This window comes from Archocentrus centrarchus, chromosome 13, assembly GCF_007364275.1.
Source record: "Archocentrus centrarchus isolate MPI-CPG fArcCen1 chromosome 13, fArcCen1, whole genome shotgun sequence".
Lineage (NCBI taxonomy): Eukaryota > Metazoa > Chordata > Actinopteri > Cichliformes > Cichlidae > Archocentrus > Archocentrus centrarchus.
The window spans coordinates 3,251,487-3,267,134 of record NC_044358.1 but is presented as its reverse complement, the minus strand read 5'-3'; the positions used below and the strand labels follow the sequence as shown (position 1 = coordinate 3,267,134).

Sequence of the window (15,648 nt, the reverse complement as noted above, 5' to 3'; positions counted from 1 at the left end):
AAACTGAATTGTGAAATAATTACTGTAGGATTGGATAGAAAAATATGACCTTTTACATTGTGACACTGAACAGTAATAGTATACTGAAAATTTGGGGTGGGTGGGGGTGGGGTCTAGTGATAATATTATGTTATACTTACTTTGAAAGACTTTAAGAAAAGTAAGGCCCCCAAAACTAACATAAAATAGTTTGTGTATGTGTATATTGCAGAAGACCCCAAAAGGAAGTAAGGTCCCCAAAAGTGGCATAAAATAGTTTGTTTACCTGTGTATTACTGAAGACCCCAAAGGGGACATTAAGCATTCCCAGTCCCCAATGAGAAGGTCAAAATACTGCATGGAGAAAAATAGCCTAAAATGAGAATCTCAAGTGATATATCTTTTCTGTGAATCTGGAGGTGTACAATTCAGTTCCAACCTTCCCGCTAAACCATACAGAAAGCAGTGTCCCCTAAGGTTGGGAGTTAAGAAATGCGACCTCAATTGTGACATAAGGGAGTATGTGTGTGTGTGTGTGTGTGTGTGTGTGTGTGTGTGTGTGTGTATACGTACATGCACACACATGTGTTTGTGTAATGAACAGAGAACAGCCCAACACTGATCAGGAGTGAAGAAAAGGAGCACTGCCCACTCCGCTCTCACATTTATCAAAAGTGTGTGTTTGATCTCTCAGCCACATCACATGTGCCCTCCAATCAACTGCTGCTGCCTCTAAGGCTTCCTTTGGCCTACCTACACGCACACACAGACTCTCACACAGAGGGAAACGTCCCACACAGAACCCATTAGGACATTTGATTAAATTTGAGGATAGCTCATGTATAAAGGCCATGACCAGTGCAACTTCACTCAAGTGTGTGTGTGTGTGTGTGTGTGTGTGTGTGTGTGTGTGTGTGTGTGTGTGTGTGTGTGTGTGTGTGTGTGTGTAAGAGAGAGAAAGAGTAAAATGAGCAACTGCACAGCCTACTAACCTTTGTAATATAGAGCCTAACTGCTGCCAAGGGAGGTTAAAACCTAAAAGGGCTCCATAACACTTCATAACTCTGACTTAAATGAAAAAACTACAGCTCTATAGCCATTAGTGAGATGCACGCACACACATGCACAAACACAGTGTCTTTAGAAGTTGGCGAGACAACCAAGGTCATTAGGTTTATTTCCATTCGCAGAGAAGTGATTTTGGTAGCTACAATCTGCCTGGTGACACTCAGGTTTGTCAGAATAAACAAATATGAGAAAAGGAACGTCCCCCACATTAAAGAATCATTCCAAATTGTATAGTAAGGGGGGGGGAAAGATTTTGGGAATGCCAAAACCAAGCAATAAGGATTGTTTTTCTTAATATGACCACTTTGCAACAAAATGCTGTACTCAAAATTGGCAGATGGGAAACAAGCATTCTTTGTAGCAGACATTATGATATGCCATTGAAGAAGAGGAGTATACAAATGAACCAACACATGAAACAGATATTAAGCCAAGACAGGACACCTGTGGACTCTGCACTACTACAAGTTAAAATTGTGTGAAAAATGCCTGCTGGGTTTTTCTTTTGCTTTTTCATTTATCTGAACTGAGGCTCACAAAAATCGAAGGTGTTTTATGCTACACAGATTGTGAAACCCTTGGACGCAAGTCTGTCATTTACGATTTGGGCTGGAAAAATAAACTGATCATTATCTGTGGTTCTTCATGCTAACCTTTTAGAATACAGTATGGTAATCAGCAGTAGATTTTAAGATGTTTTTGTATTGAGCTATGGTATTTCTATAATCACTAGGATCACAGAAAATGTTGCACCGTCTGTAAGAGTTCAGTAGAGATGGGGCAAAAACAAAACAACCCCAAGAAACTAAACTTTATCTGCCCATGTGTAAAACAGATACTTACTCTGGATGGCATTACTTTGGCCTCCAGTAACACTGTGAGAAATCTTGGAGTCATTTTTGACCAGGATATGTTCTTCAATGCACATATTAAACAAATATAGAACTGCTTTCTTGCATTTGCACAATATTTCTAAAATTAGAAACATTTTATCTCAGAGTGATGCTGAAAAGCTAATTCATGCATTTATTACTTCTAGGCTGGACTATTGTAATTCATTATTATCAGGCTGTCCTAAAAGCTCCCTGAAAAGCCTTCAGCTGATCCAAAATGCTGCAGCTAGAGTACTGACAGGGACTAGAAAGAGAGAGCAGATTTCTCCCATACTGACTCCCATATTAATCTCTAGCTCTCTTCCACAGCATATATATATTATAAAGTGCTTTGAGTGTTTAGCTAGAGTAGAAAAGCGCTATATAAGAACAAGAACCAATCATATCCTATCCTGTCTCCTATCATATCATATCCTGTCTCCTTCTTCTCACCCTCAACCAGTCGTGGCAGATGGCTGCCCCTCCCTGAGCCTGGTTCTAATGGAGGTTTCTTCCTGTTAAAAGGGAGTTTTTCCTTCCCACTGTCACCAAGTGTTTGCTCATAGGGGGTCATTTTGATTGTTGGGGTTTTCTCTGTATTATTGTAGGGTCTTTACCTTATAATATAAAGTGCCTTGAGGCAACTGTTTGTTGTGATTTGGTGCTATATAAATAAAATGTAACTGGACTGAATTGAAAAGATAATACTGTGCAAAAATCTTCAGCCATCCCTCATTTCTTTATATTTTTGTTCATCTATTACTGTTCATCTGCAGTGCTTTTGTTGTTTTGCTTTTTTTGGCCTGCAGTTGTCCAGTTTCCTCAAATTTCTTACAGCCATGTCGCACACCATGCTGCCTTTTGTATGCTTCAATGACTCATAGACCAGTGTTAAGGGGGTTAACAAACAAACAAACAAAAAATTCCTCTGAAAAAGATCAGATATAGAGACAGTACTGAAAATTAGTGAAAAGGCCTGGAGAAGTATGGCTCAAGACCACTTTAAAAAATGACAAGAAAATCTGGCTCCTTTTAATGAAGAGGAATGGCTCAAGACTTTCTCACTCACACACACACACACACACACACACACACACACACACACACACACACACACACACACACACACACACACACACACGCACACACAGATACAGATACGTACATATTAGTTCATGTATGTATGTATGCACGACATGGGTACAGCAGTGCAGGAAGTAGTGGCTCTACATTACTGGCTCAACACTAATGTGGCTGTTCTTCACTATGAGGCAAACACAAAGTTTGCCAAATTAAACCATAGGGGAACTACTACAAAAGCAATTCTTTTAAAAACATTTTTTTTGGAAAGAAATAAACAAAAACATTTTCTTAGATAGTGCACATTGAAGACAGACAGGAAAGTGTGAGGTGAGAGATACAGGGGAAGACACACAGGAAAGGGCCACAGGTCAGATGCGAACCTGGGTCATCCACACCACAGACATGTGGGATACATGATCGCGTGCTCATCCACTGAGCCACCCTGGCACCCATACAAAAGCAAATCTAACAACAAACCTCATGTGAAACTGAAATCACAATCACCAACTGAACAGCTAGAGCCTGACCAGAATTAGGTCATGCAACAGGACAATGATCCCATTGTCATTAACAGATCTGTGCATAAGTGAATGCCCACAAATCTCAATGAGTTGAATCTACATTGTAAAGAAGAGTTGGCCAAAATTGCTCCATAACAAAAGGCTGATAAAGTCATCCATAAAACAACAGCTTCAAGTTTCTTAAAGTTATTGCTTATAAAGGTGGTTCTACAAGCTGTTGAATTATGGGGTGAACCAAGATTTTCACACACTGCTTCAGCATTTTGGCTTAGTTTTATTAAATAATGACAATATAATATGTCATGAGTTATTGTTCATCTCAGGTTGTAGTTACCTAAGACCTGTAAGCGCAAGATAATTTTTTTTTAAATTATGCAATTAAATTAGTTTAAATGGCATCAAATTTAACCTCTTTTTTCTACCTATATGACAGCTATTTCACAGTTTCTTTTTGGGGATGGGGGGGGGCCGTCGATGCCCCCAAATAAAAAGGTTTATACTTGACCCTTTATGAGATGAGCCCTTCCTCTGAACTTTTGCTTCTGGAGCATTCAGAGAAGAGAGAAATGACCTGTTTCCTGTCCAATTCATGTGGTTCAGAAATGTCCAGCAAATCTTTTGCAGCATGTTTGTGCTGTGCTTGTATGTTATTCTTCTGAGCTCATAAAGCATATCTTGTAGTCGTTAGCTGGGGTTAGATAAAGGCAAGCAAATCCAAGAAGAGTGGAAAAGCAGGGAATTAATTATACTAAATGGAGAATGATGGCGCTGAGCTCCCACTAGTGAACAGTAACAATGCACATGTGCACCACACATGAAATAAATAGTTACACGAAACTGTACATTTTCACATATTCATTAAAATTCCAAGTTTGTGGCCATAATCAGTTTCTCAGTGTATCCCTGTCATTATGGTACATCACACTCTGTTTGCAACATACACACACTCTGAAACAATGATGCTGCTGTGTCAGATACATGCACTCTGGGAGACTGGATGAGTGATTCCAGCTTAACACGCCCACAGCAGATGTCCAATCATCCTAATATAACAGCAGGAACAGAACAACACAGTGGCTAAGACCTCAGATTAAAACTAGCATCCCAGAGGATAAAACACAGAGGCAACGCAGCAAACTAATACGAGCACGACGAGGTGAGATTTACTGATGTGTGGCAGTAAAAACATCAGATCTTCTACAAGAGTAGACAAACAGAGTTTATTCATATAAAATAAAGATAGAAAATCTAAATTTTTATTAGCTGGGGGGGGGGGCTCTTAATTCTCATTTGAAGTTTTAATGGTGATGATGATGATGATGATCATTGGATTCAAGGGTTCAGGCTCGCCTTTACTTTTCACCTGTCTGTTGCTACCACTGCAAGCGACAAACCATAGCTGGAAACACTTCTCCATACAAAAACTTGCAACATATAGTCCACTTTACACCTTGAAATTTGCAGATAAATTATTTTATGTAGTTTTGTCATGAAGTCTGCAACCTGATGAAGCTGACAAAGTTGAATAAGCTGTTTAGAAGAATTGAATATGCTGCCTTTGTTGCAACTTTTGGTAATGATTTGACAGTGACTGGTTTTTAGCAGATGGCTGAAGCAGAAGGAACTTTTCTTTGTGCAAACTGACAAACATAATTTGAGGGGAAGTTTGAATAAAAACCAAAACACTATAAATCCAAGTCCTGCACTACTGTACCGTACTTGCTAACATCAGCTAACTTTTATCTGACATGTTATCTTTTAGGGTCACTATCCAATTGATAATTGTGTCATCTTTGAAGCAATGTCTCTAGCTAGAGCTAGAGATATTGGCTCCTCCTACTACACCTCTTGTTCGGTCTCTGACCTTCTGTGAGTAAGGATCATCCCACTGTCTGGCACAGTTTGCCAAGGAAGCAGGATTTATGAAGGGGAAATTGCAACTGGCAAATGGGCAGTTTGAAAAAGAAAAAAAAAAAAGGCCCCCCGGGGCAGAACTGAAGGGATAGAGAGAGAGAGACAGAGACAGAGAGAATGTGTGTGTGTGTGCGTGTGTGTGCATGTGTGCGTGTGTGTGTGGTGGTGGGGAATGAGAGGAATAATACTTGAATATGACCTGCTGGTGAACCTTAATTGTCTTTGGAAGGCAGCGGAGTCTATGATGAGAAAGCCTGTTACCCCCCCAACAATAGGTAATGAGTGGTAATGAGAGACAATGAGTAAGAGAGGGAGAGAAAGGGGTGGGGAGGAAGATGCAGATAATGCAAGCCAGACGCAGACAGAGAAATTACAAAGAGCCAGAGAGGGGAAGAGAGAGCGAGAGCAGTTGCAGCAGAGCTGAAAGTGAAGCTGAGAAGGTGCCGGGCTGTGGAGAGAGCATCCTGGGAGTTGGGTGACGAGAAACACTGTCCGTTTGTGGCCACTGATAATACTTTCCATTCTCACTGGCTCTATGTGGGGGTCTGCTCTCTCTATGTGCGTGTGTGTATGTGTGTGTATGTGTGTGTGTGTGTTTACAGGCCTTGTGCGAGCTGCTGATTCCCCTGATTGCAGGCTGGCGCCCTGCTGGCGAGCCCCCGCGCACTGAAATTAAATCCACTCTGCTCCGTTATAAATTATAATGCTTTACAAACAACACCCCCACTGGGGAACACAGGAGGGGGAGAAAGAGCAAGAGAGAGACTAAGAGAGAATGGATGGTAGTAGTCAGGAGAAGGGGTAGAGAAGGAGTAAGGAATTTAAAAAGATGAAGATAGAAGAAGATGGCTACAAAAACATTACCTTTTCTGGAGCTTTTTAATGCGATGTGGATTGAGAATTTCAGATTTAACTAATATAAAACACAGCTGCCAAAAGCTGCTTTGTAAGCAATTAAACAGAGCTAAGCAATAAACAGTAGTGCACAAAAAAAAGATAAAAGATAATTAAATCAGGAAGGGCAGAAAAGAGACAGAACTGCACTTAAACTGAAGTGAACCAGCCTTAAATTTGAATAACAGACCCAAAATAAATCTGGAAGGCCTTACCTTAAAAGCTATGAAGGAAAATGAGACACACTTGTGAGAATGAGAAAATAAAAAAAAAAACAGGAGGGATGTGAGAAGAGAAGATAAGTGAGTGAAATGCAGGAATACTGTTGGGTGGGTGGGTATAAGGTGAGAAAGGGGGGGTGAAGCCTGAGCTAAATGGACCTTGTGGTGCCAGAGAGGCAGAGTGTGTTGCTGATATCCAGCTAGACTGGCACCAAATGAGAGGGCCGGGACTCTTGTGGGGAACAGAGATCTAATATGTCTAACCTACAGCTTGTGTGGAGGATGATAACCAGTTAGCTGGTGCCGGGCTCCTGCATGTCAAACACAGGAGAGATGGAGAGTAGGAGCCATAGCTCCTCAGCTCTTCATGTCACTTAGAATTCTGATACTTGCTTTTCAGTCTTGCAGCATGCTGACAAGATTGTTTTCAAATACCAGCTTTTAATTTCTTAAAGTTCAAATATAAAGACAGTAATCCTAAACAGAAACATTTTAGGGCTGAAATAATAGTGGAGGTAGAAACAAGTGGCTATCTACACATATTCACTTGTAATGACACGTTCACAGGGTTCTAGCCAGCAGTTGATTGCCCGGCACTGTGCCGGATGAGAATTTCACCAGTTCAGAACTGACGGCTATTAGCACTAGCAAGTGTTCGTCTGATACTCAGGGGGACCCCACCCCCACCGCATCCCCCGGTTGAAGGACTAACAAGATTCATTGGGGCACAGCAAGCACACCAAGCATACTGCCTTCCCAGTGTCACTCCCCAATGACGGTGAACTCCAGAAGCAAGACAACGCAGCCTGCAAGATGTCAAAAACTGCCGTGACATGAAGCATTAACCTAGCTTTCAAACATCCTAGATCACAATCCCATCAAGCTGTGAAGGCCTTACACTGCAAATGTAGGACTCAAAGGGCCCAGCCTTTTCAGAGCTGTTCTCATCATACAAGGGGACTTCCACAATATCTGCCACGTGGTTTTAATGTTTCTGCAAATCAGTATACAGTAATGCATTCTAAAACAAATTTGTTATTTGGTTTGTGTTTATAAAACTGTTCATTTAGGACTCCTAATGTATGTCACGATAGATACAATTGTACATAATACAGTAAAAATATTTATAATAAAGCTACCAAGCTTGAGAAATGAGCAGAATGTTGAATCAACAATTCTCAGAGTGTTAACAACAACTGGACATCACGCTTCACTACAAGTATACAGTATTATGTTGGCTTGAATTACACTGTTTGGGTGTTCATGAAAATCACTAACTGCAACACATCTGTCATTTTAAAAGTTTCTGAGAGGACACACACACACACACACACACAACACACACACACACACACATATATATATATATATATGTATATATATATGTATATATATATATGTATATATATATATATATATATATATATATATATATATATATATATATATATATATATATATTATATTTATTTATTTATTAAGGGTCCCACATCCTTGCCTCACTGCAGTTCTAAGCAGCATACTGCTTCAGGAACAATGGACCTATTCTCTATCTCGCCAGGGGGGTTGGGTCATGTGCAGCCATCTTCACTGTCTGCCAATCAACCCTGAGACTTAGATCCTTCAAACAAAACCAAGCCTCACTTCTGTAAATGCCTAAACACAAATGCCAAACTACTGATACAGGACACAGCTGTCACTACCACCTACAAGGGGCTGTCAAATCCTGTGCTAGGGCAGCAGGAACTACTGTCGACTATGATCACTGTTATAATGTTATAATAACCATAAAAGATAGGTTAATGAGTGCAATGTGACCATATTAGGTGAGAGAGAAAGTGTGTGTGTGTGTGTGTGTGTGTGAGTGAAGTGGTTAATCATACTACATAAAGACACTGTTTATATCTGCCAATCTGTATATTAGCACCAATTAAGGCACATTAAAAAATGTTGACACTGAAGGCTACATAAAAGTCTCATGGAACTTAAACTGTTGGTAATATTGGAGACACCCACTCTATTTTGAGATAAAGCTTAAAACTTACCTTATTGTTAAAGCTTAAAGTTAGGGCTGGATCAGTCATGCTGCAATAGGCCTAGGCTGCTGGTGGGTTCCTACATGCACTGAGTATTTCTCTTTTATTCACCTCTTTTACTCTGTTTGTACCCCACTCTGCATTTAATCATTAGTTATTATTAATCTCTGGCTCTCTTCCACAGTGTGTCTTTTGTCCTGTCTCTTCCCCCTCAGCCCAACCAGTGACGGCAGATGACTCCCTGAGCCTGGTTCTGCTGGAGGTTTCTTCCTGTTAAAAGGGAGTTTTTCCTTCCCACTGTTGCCAAGTGCTGCTCATAGGGGGTCGTTTGACTGCTTCTCTGTAATTATTGTAGGGTCTTTATTACAATATAAAGCACCTTAAGATGACTGTTTGTTGTGATTTGGTGCTATATAAATAACACTGAATTGAAGGCCGCAGCAACAAAGTGACATAATAATTTAGAACTACTTACTGCCAGTGAACAAAACTCAGCAAGGAAAGTGTGATGTGATTGATGAAGAAGTTAGTTTATGGGCAAATGTGCTCAGCTCATTATACAGCAAAGTCAACAGTCTTGAGCCAAGCGTCATTTCTGTATATTTTGCTAGGAAAATTGGAAATAGGTGGAGTGGTTTATTGAAAAATGTGCAAGCATCCATGGAAATAGAGTATATAAAAGCAAAATCAGGTTTTTGACAATTCTAAAGAGCTTGGGAGTCTATATTTGGTATGAGTATCTTTATACTTCAACACAGCCTGAACTCTCTTAGGCAAGGTTTCTTGTAATTTCTTTAATTAGTCTTCAGGAACAGTTTTTTAGGTTCTGAAGGACATTCCAAAGCTCTTTTTAAATGTTTTGTTCTACTGAGCCCCCACCGCACTTTACAGATGGCTGTAGACAGTATATAAGACCTGTTTCCCGTGATTTCAGTCCACTTCTATGTAATTTGGCATATCTCAGCCTTTTCTCTCTGTTTTCCCTGAGGAATGGCTTCTTGATAGCCATCCTTCCATGCTGGAAAATGAAACCAGTACTAATCAGATGGTTCCCAGATGGTCATGTATGGTGGCTTCAAATCTGATGGTACATTTCTGTGCCCATAACTCCATCAGTTTGCCAAGATCCCCAACACCAGTGACTGACATGCTGCCCCAAACTATGACAGAGCCTTCACCATGTTTTACAGATTGCTGTAGCTACTCACTGTTTTACCTCTTTCCTGACCTCTTCCATAATTTGGATTCATCACTCTATAAGACCTGCTGCTGCTTTTCAGTCCAGATCTGTGTAATTTGGCATACCTCAGTCTTTTCTCCCAGTTTCCTTTAAGAATGGCTTCTTTACAGCCATCCTACCATTGAGACCATTTCTAATGAGGCCTCAGCAAATAGTAGATGGATTAACTGAAGGACCACATGAAGGACAACATATATATATATATATATATATATATATATATATATATATATATATATATATATATATATATATATATATATTAGGGGTGGGACTTTAACGCGTTAATTTCGATTAATTAATTACGGGGAAATTAACGCGTTAAAAATTTTAACGCATTTTAATCGCACTTTGCACCGTGGAACGTTTCTCAGTGCACGAGTTCCCGGCATACAGATTATATCAACGCACAATGTCCAAATTAGGGCCGCATTCCTGCGAAGGACCCGGCCCCTAATTTGGACATTGTGCGTTCGCAGCCCACGAACACCACAAAGGCCGGAAGTGAGCAGCTAGCCTTCATATCAGCTGCCGTCACCCTCTGCGTAGCTCATGTCGCCTAGCAACCGTGAGTGCGAAGCACAGCTGTGTAAAAGCAGCTGGTTAAACGGAGAACGAACTTTTTCTCCTTTTTGTGGTTTAATTTTAAGTCTTTAATTCAAAATAAGCTGTTAAAACAAGCATAACACATTTCAACATCAAGGAATACAGCTGAGAGAATGATTAATTTCCAACTATAACAAGTGAGACATTAATGTTGAATAAAACTATCCAGTTATGATGCTTAACTTTAATTTCAGGTGTTTGCTTATCACAGGAGCACTTCCACCCTTCATTGGTCTGTGTAGTAGACTGGTGGGAAAATAAACAAAATTTTGAAGTTTAAGCTTATGTATATTGATTCATTCATCAACTAAACTTAAATTAATATTTCTCATGTCAAATATTGAAATGCGATTAAAATGCGATTAATTTCGATTAATTAATTACAAGCTTTGTAATTAATTAATCGATTAATTTTTTTAATCGAGTCCCACCCCTAATATATATATATGTATATGTATATTATATATATATATATATATATATATATATATATATATATATATATATATATATATATATATATATATATATATTTTTTTTTTTTTTTTTTTTTTTTTTTCTGTTGTTTAATTTTTTTGGCCGTAGTGGTTTTTATTATTATTTATTATTTATTATTATTATTACAGTGTAGAGAGACAGGAAAGTGGGAGGAGAGATGGGGAAGACATGCAGCAAAGAGCGACAGGTTGGGATGAGGACCTGCGCTGCCTGCTTTTTGCCTTGCGGCACACATGGTCACCTGCTCGTCCGCTGGGCCACCTCAAAACCCCATAAAAAGTTTTTTAAGCCTGCCTCTTCTTCTTTAGTCCTCTACTTGTCCAGTTTCCTCAAACGTTTTAAGGACACACTGCACAGAGATATAAGATATTGATGTTTTCAGCTAATAGCTTTTTGGGAATAACCTTGCTAGTTCAAAAATACTATTTTATGTCTGTTAAACTGTGTTATGTTTGGCATTTTTCATAGAATCAACTAAAGAAATGGGAACATGTGTTATGTGTGTTATGTAGTAGCAAAGTGCCTTTAATTGGTTTCGAAGTTGTCTGTTATGTGTAGACAACACTGGTTCATCCCTTGGGTGAGGTTCCTTTTTTTATGCTTGAATGATCCATAGGCCAGTGTTAAGTGGCTTAACAAACTCACAAAAACCAACCATTCCTCTGAAAATGGTCAGGTACAAGGACTGGAGTGGAAATGAGTGTAAAAGCAGCCAATATCCAAAAAACCCTTCAGAAAGCCCTCAGAAATACTGCTCAAGATCACTTTAAAAAATTACAAGAAAGTCTGGCTCCTTGGAAGCAAAATATAAAGAAATGAGGGGTGACTCAAGACTTTTGCACAGTACTTTAGTTTGTTAGAGACAGTTGCTGTAATTGTGTTCTGTATATCTTTACCAACATTTCTACAACTATAAAAAAAACCATACTGAATGAACAACAACATCATAGCTGAACTTAAGAAAACTTAAAAAAAGGAAACTGAAAATATGGGCATTTTTATCCCAAACACCAGAGAAAGGAAATGCTAAGGATGCTCAGGAAGAATAAGGTATGTCCTTGAAATACACCAAAGACAAACAGATGACAAGACAAATTCTGATGAAAACAAAAAAGTGAGGTGTTTTGGCATGCTCTGCTGAGGTGGGAGAAAACCGGCTTGCAGTCCTTGCAGACTGGCGAAAACTGAGCAAACAGGTTCAAGTGTATTGTAAATGCAAACTCAGCTTTGAGTCAAATACTGCATATTTCACCTGAAGAGAACTAAGAGAAAGCAGAGGCGACAGCTGTGATCAGCACCAGCAAATCTCAACAAAATCACTGCAGAAAAAAAAAGAAAAAATAATCGCTGGGAAAAAAGTTTTACGTGAAAGACGGAACAACAGTAAATTGAAGATATCTATTTAGAAACATCCTTGCATTTTTCCCCTTAACACTAGTGATGTACGTATGTCTCTGCATCAGAGTATGTCTGATGCTATTTGAGCTTGATTCCTTTTTTTCATGTTTTTACTGTTGAATTAGTAACACGGCCACTCAAAACACACCATTTACCTCTACAACTGTCTCCATGTGAACTACAAAAACCCAAAAGCCTTTTTTTCTGATTAAACTAGGCGGAGCTTGTGGACCGGCCTGCTTTCAGTTCAGATGCTAATTCGCGATCACTCCCCAGAAGTCCTATTTTGTCCTGTTTGTTCATGTCATTAAGGTGTGATCCTGTCTTCTGTGGATTATCGACGACCCTGGGAACTCTGGAGAGCAGGGTGGATAGTGGACATTAAAAAAAATAAATAAAAAACCTCTTGTTTTAAATGCACTGCGTGGCAGCACATTATAGCACAGTGGCATACACCGCTGTTCAGGCTGTTTCTGTTAAATGTTCTCCCTGAGGACATTACACTAGAACTCCGCCCTGAGAGTCTCATTCAGGATGGTGCCCTGTACTCTCCACTAGGCCTGATGAACTACTTTCCACTGACTGATTTGTCGCTATCGTTTGATGATGACAATAGCAAAATCATCAGTAGAATTTTTTGAGAATCTGGTCAGTTTTGAAAAAAAAAAAAATATTTTCATTCTGTAGTTAAATTACAGACATGCAACGGGACTTCACTGAGGTCTATAAACAGCAGTTGCACTGAGATGTCCATCATCGTGGGCGTCCAGACATCCACAAGAAGCTGAATATGAAGAACTTTGTGATCGCACCTCATTATAACCAAAGTGTAATAACAACTATAAGCTAAAAAGCCCAGAGATATTATTATCTTCTGGATTTATTATGGGCCCCACATAAATTACAATAATCGGCTACAAAAACAGCAGTTTTCTCCTCGTATACCTCAGAGGAGCTTGACTAAAAATGAATGAATGAATGAATGCATTGAACAGAGTCCAATTAATGTCCTTGAACATGTAAAGTGATTTGCAGATTTTTAAAACCCTGTATCTAAGTACAAATAAAACATATCAAAAGTTAAAACAGAGAAAATTTTCTCATTTTAATTTGACTGTACTTTTTTTAATCTGGTAGAATGGAAAAATTGTGTAACCCAAAAATACAGCTGGTGAAAACATCTCAAACCTAACTGCATTATTATGAATTGAATAAACAGATGTTTGAGTTTCCAAAAAGAAAAGAAAAAAAGGGTGATGGACATCTTTACTAAGTCCAACTGTCTAAAAGTCTCTCTTGATTAAAAGGTTTTAGATATTTTTGTTAACATTCGATGTTTTTCAGAATCAGATAAATTTGATCAAGAAGCATCAATGGGACACTGAGGACAATGTGCCCAGTGGCAAAGAGAAATCTCTGGCTTCTTTTAAACAGTTTTTTTCAAGTAACCTGTCCAGTAAGGTTGTTGGTTAATGCCGCAGGATGGGAAGCGATCAGGGTCTCTTCAGAGAGACTAACAGTGAAGTACCACTGACGTGGGCCAGCATAACATTCAAAAATAGAAACACTTAAGTGTACCAGCTGTCCAATCAGCGTGTTCTGTTCCCCCTCCCAGCTAATTACAATGTGATGGGGGCTTGAGCAAACAAAGTATTATAGGTCAGTTAAACATTCCTCTCATCTCAAGGAATCTGCTGTCACTTTTCCTGAGGCACACACATCTGCAAACACCTGATAGGCCTGAGCAGTGGCCTTCAGATCACTCATTGCCTGGGTTAACTTGTTACCACCTTTCTCTAATCCCACTCTGACAATTAACTGTATGGCCAAAGACTTCAAAGTCCTTGACGGCCAAAGGGATTAACCCTGACGCTCCGGAGATTTGTTTTGATTTTGCTCAGATCCCAAGGCACTTCATCTTTAGCCCTTCCTCTCTAAGTCCCACAGGGCCAAGCTGAGGGCAAGGAGGTTGCCACTAATTTTGGCAAATTCAGTGTGATATTTGAAGACAAATTTTTGAGTTCCTACACAGTTTATTAAGGCAAACACAGTCAGATGCAGAGAAGATGCCTATTTGAGTCAGAGCGTAAACATATTTTGAGGGTGAAAAGAATATTCTTTTCCCCGTAAGTCATTGACACGTGTTTTGATATTAGAAACTGCTTTTGATTTGTTTTTATTTATTTATTTTTTTGCTAATTGGCATCAATTAGAGATTTTAATATTCTCCTCCAGTTTCATGGTACACCACTAAAAGATTTTGTCACTGAGGACGTTGTAGTGGCCAGTGTAGCCTTTAACCATTTTACATATAATTCTGAAACCACAGTAGAGCTGCAGTTCAACACAAAACACACCAGAATTTACAAATATTAAATGTTATAGTAGAGTTAGAAGACACACACGATGAACATATATTTTAAAACCTGCTTTTTTTTTTTTTTTTTAGTTTTCTTAAAATCTGCTAATTGGCCTGTTCATTGGTTTTAACACATCTTTTATTCATCATTAGATGATTATCTCATGGAAAATAATGATTTGCATACATAAACCCCAAGAGAAAAGCTTCTTTAAAGAAGGGAATCAAACTCCATTAGACCCACTGCCAGCTTTTTGGCACATGTTGTGCAAACTGTTAGTGGACAGAGGGCTCTGCCACCTTTTTCACCTCTCCATCAGTGGCAGTGTATTAGCTGCACTGGGCACTACCAGCCTGTTTCAGCCCAGTCCCTTCAGCCCTGTCAACTGTAACAACACTCATGTCGAAGGAGGTAGATAACCTTGTGCGTGTGTTATTTTAGAGGTAATAGTGTGTGAAGAGCTAGTCCTCCACGCATTCTGCCCCTTCTCTACACACCAACAGTCTCCCCTGCAGTGCCTCAGCAGGAACTGGAGCAAATGCGTTTAGGAATTAAGACTGAGGAATGGCCTGGAGAGAGAGAGAGAGAGAGAGGGAGAGAGAGAGAGAGAGAGAGATGATAGAGAGAGAGAGGAGAGAGAGGAGAGAGTGAAGCTAGGGATTACTAGCGATAGATTCGCTCTGGCTCAGTGCGTCGACTATCGTCTAGGCTCGTTCTCGCTATCTCTCCCTCCTCGTCTCGCCTACTCTATCTCCTCTCTCGCTCCTTCTCCTCATCTACGCTCTTCTCTCTGGACCGCGCGTCTTCGCTCTCTCTCTTACTACGCTCTCTTTCGCTCTTTCTCTCTCGCTATCTCTCTCCTTCTTGTGTCTGTCTATCTTTACTGGGAGTTGTAGCTGCTCTTTTGTGGTGTGCCCAGCTCCTGCCAGCTGCCCCAGGATGTGGCCTGTCACTTCAC

The 15,648-nt window shown here is 39.6% G+C and overlaps 1 protein-coding gene across 1 annotated transcript in view; it reads right to left on the bottom strand.

Annotated features, from left to right (window-relative positions):
* Nucleotides 1–15,648, bottom strand: part of bcas3 (BCAS3 microtubule associated cell migration factor) — a 479,890-nt gene that overhangs the window by 222,286 nt on the left and 241,956 nt on the right. The gene's annotated exons all lie outside the window — the stretch shown is intronic.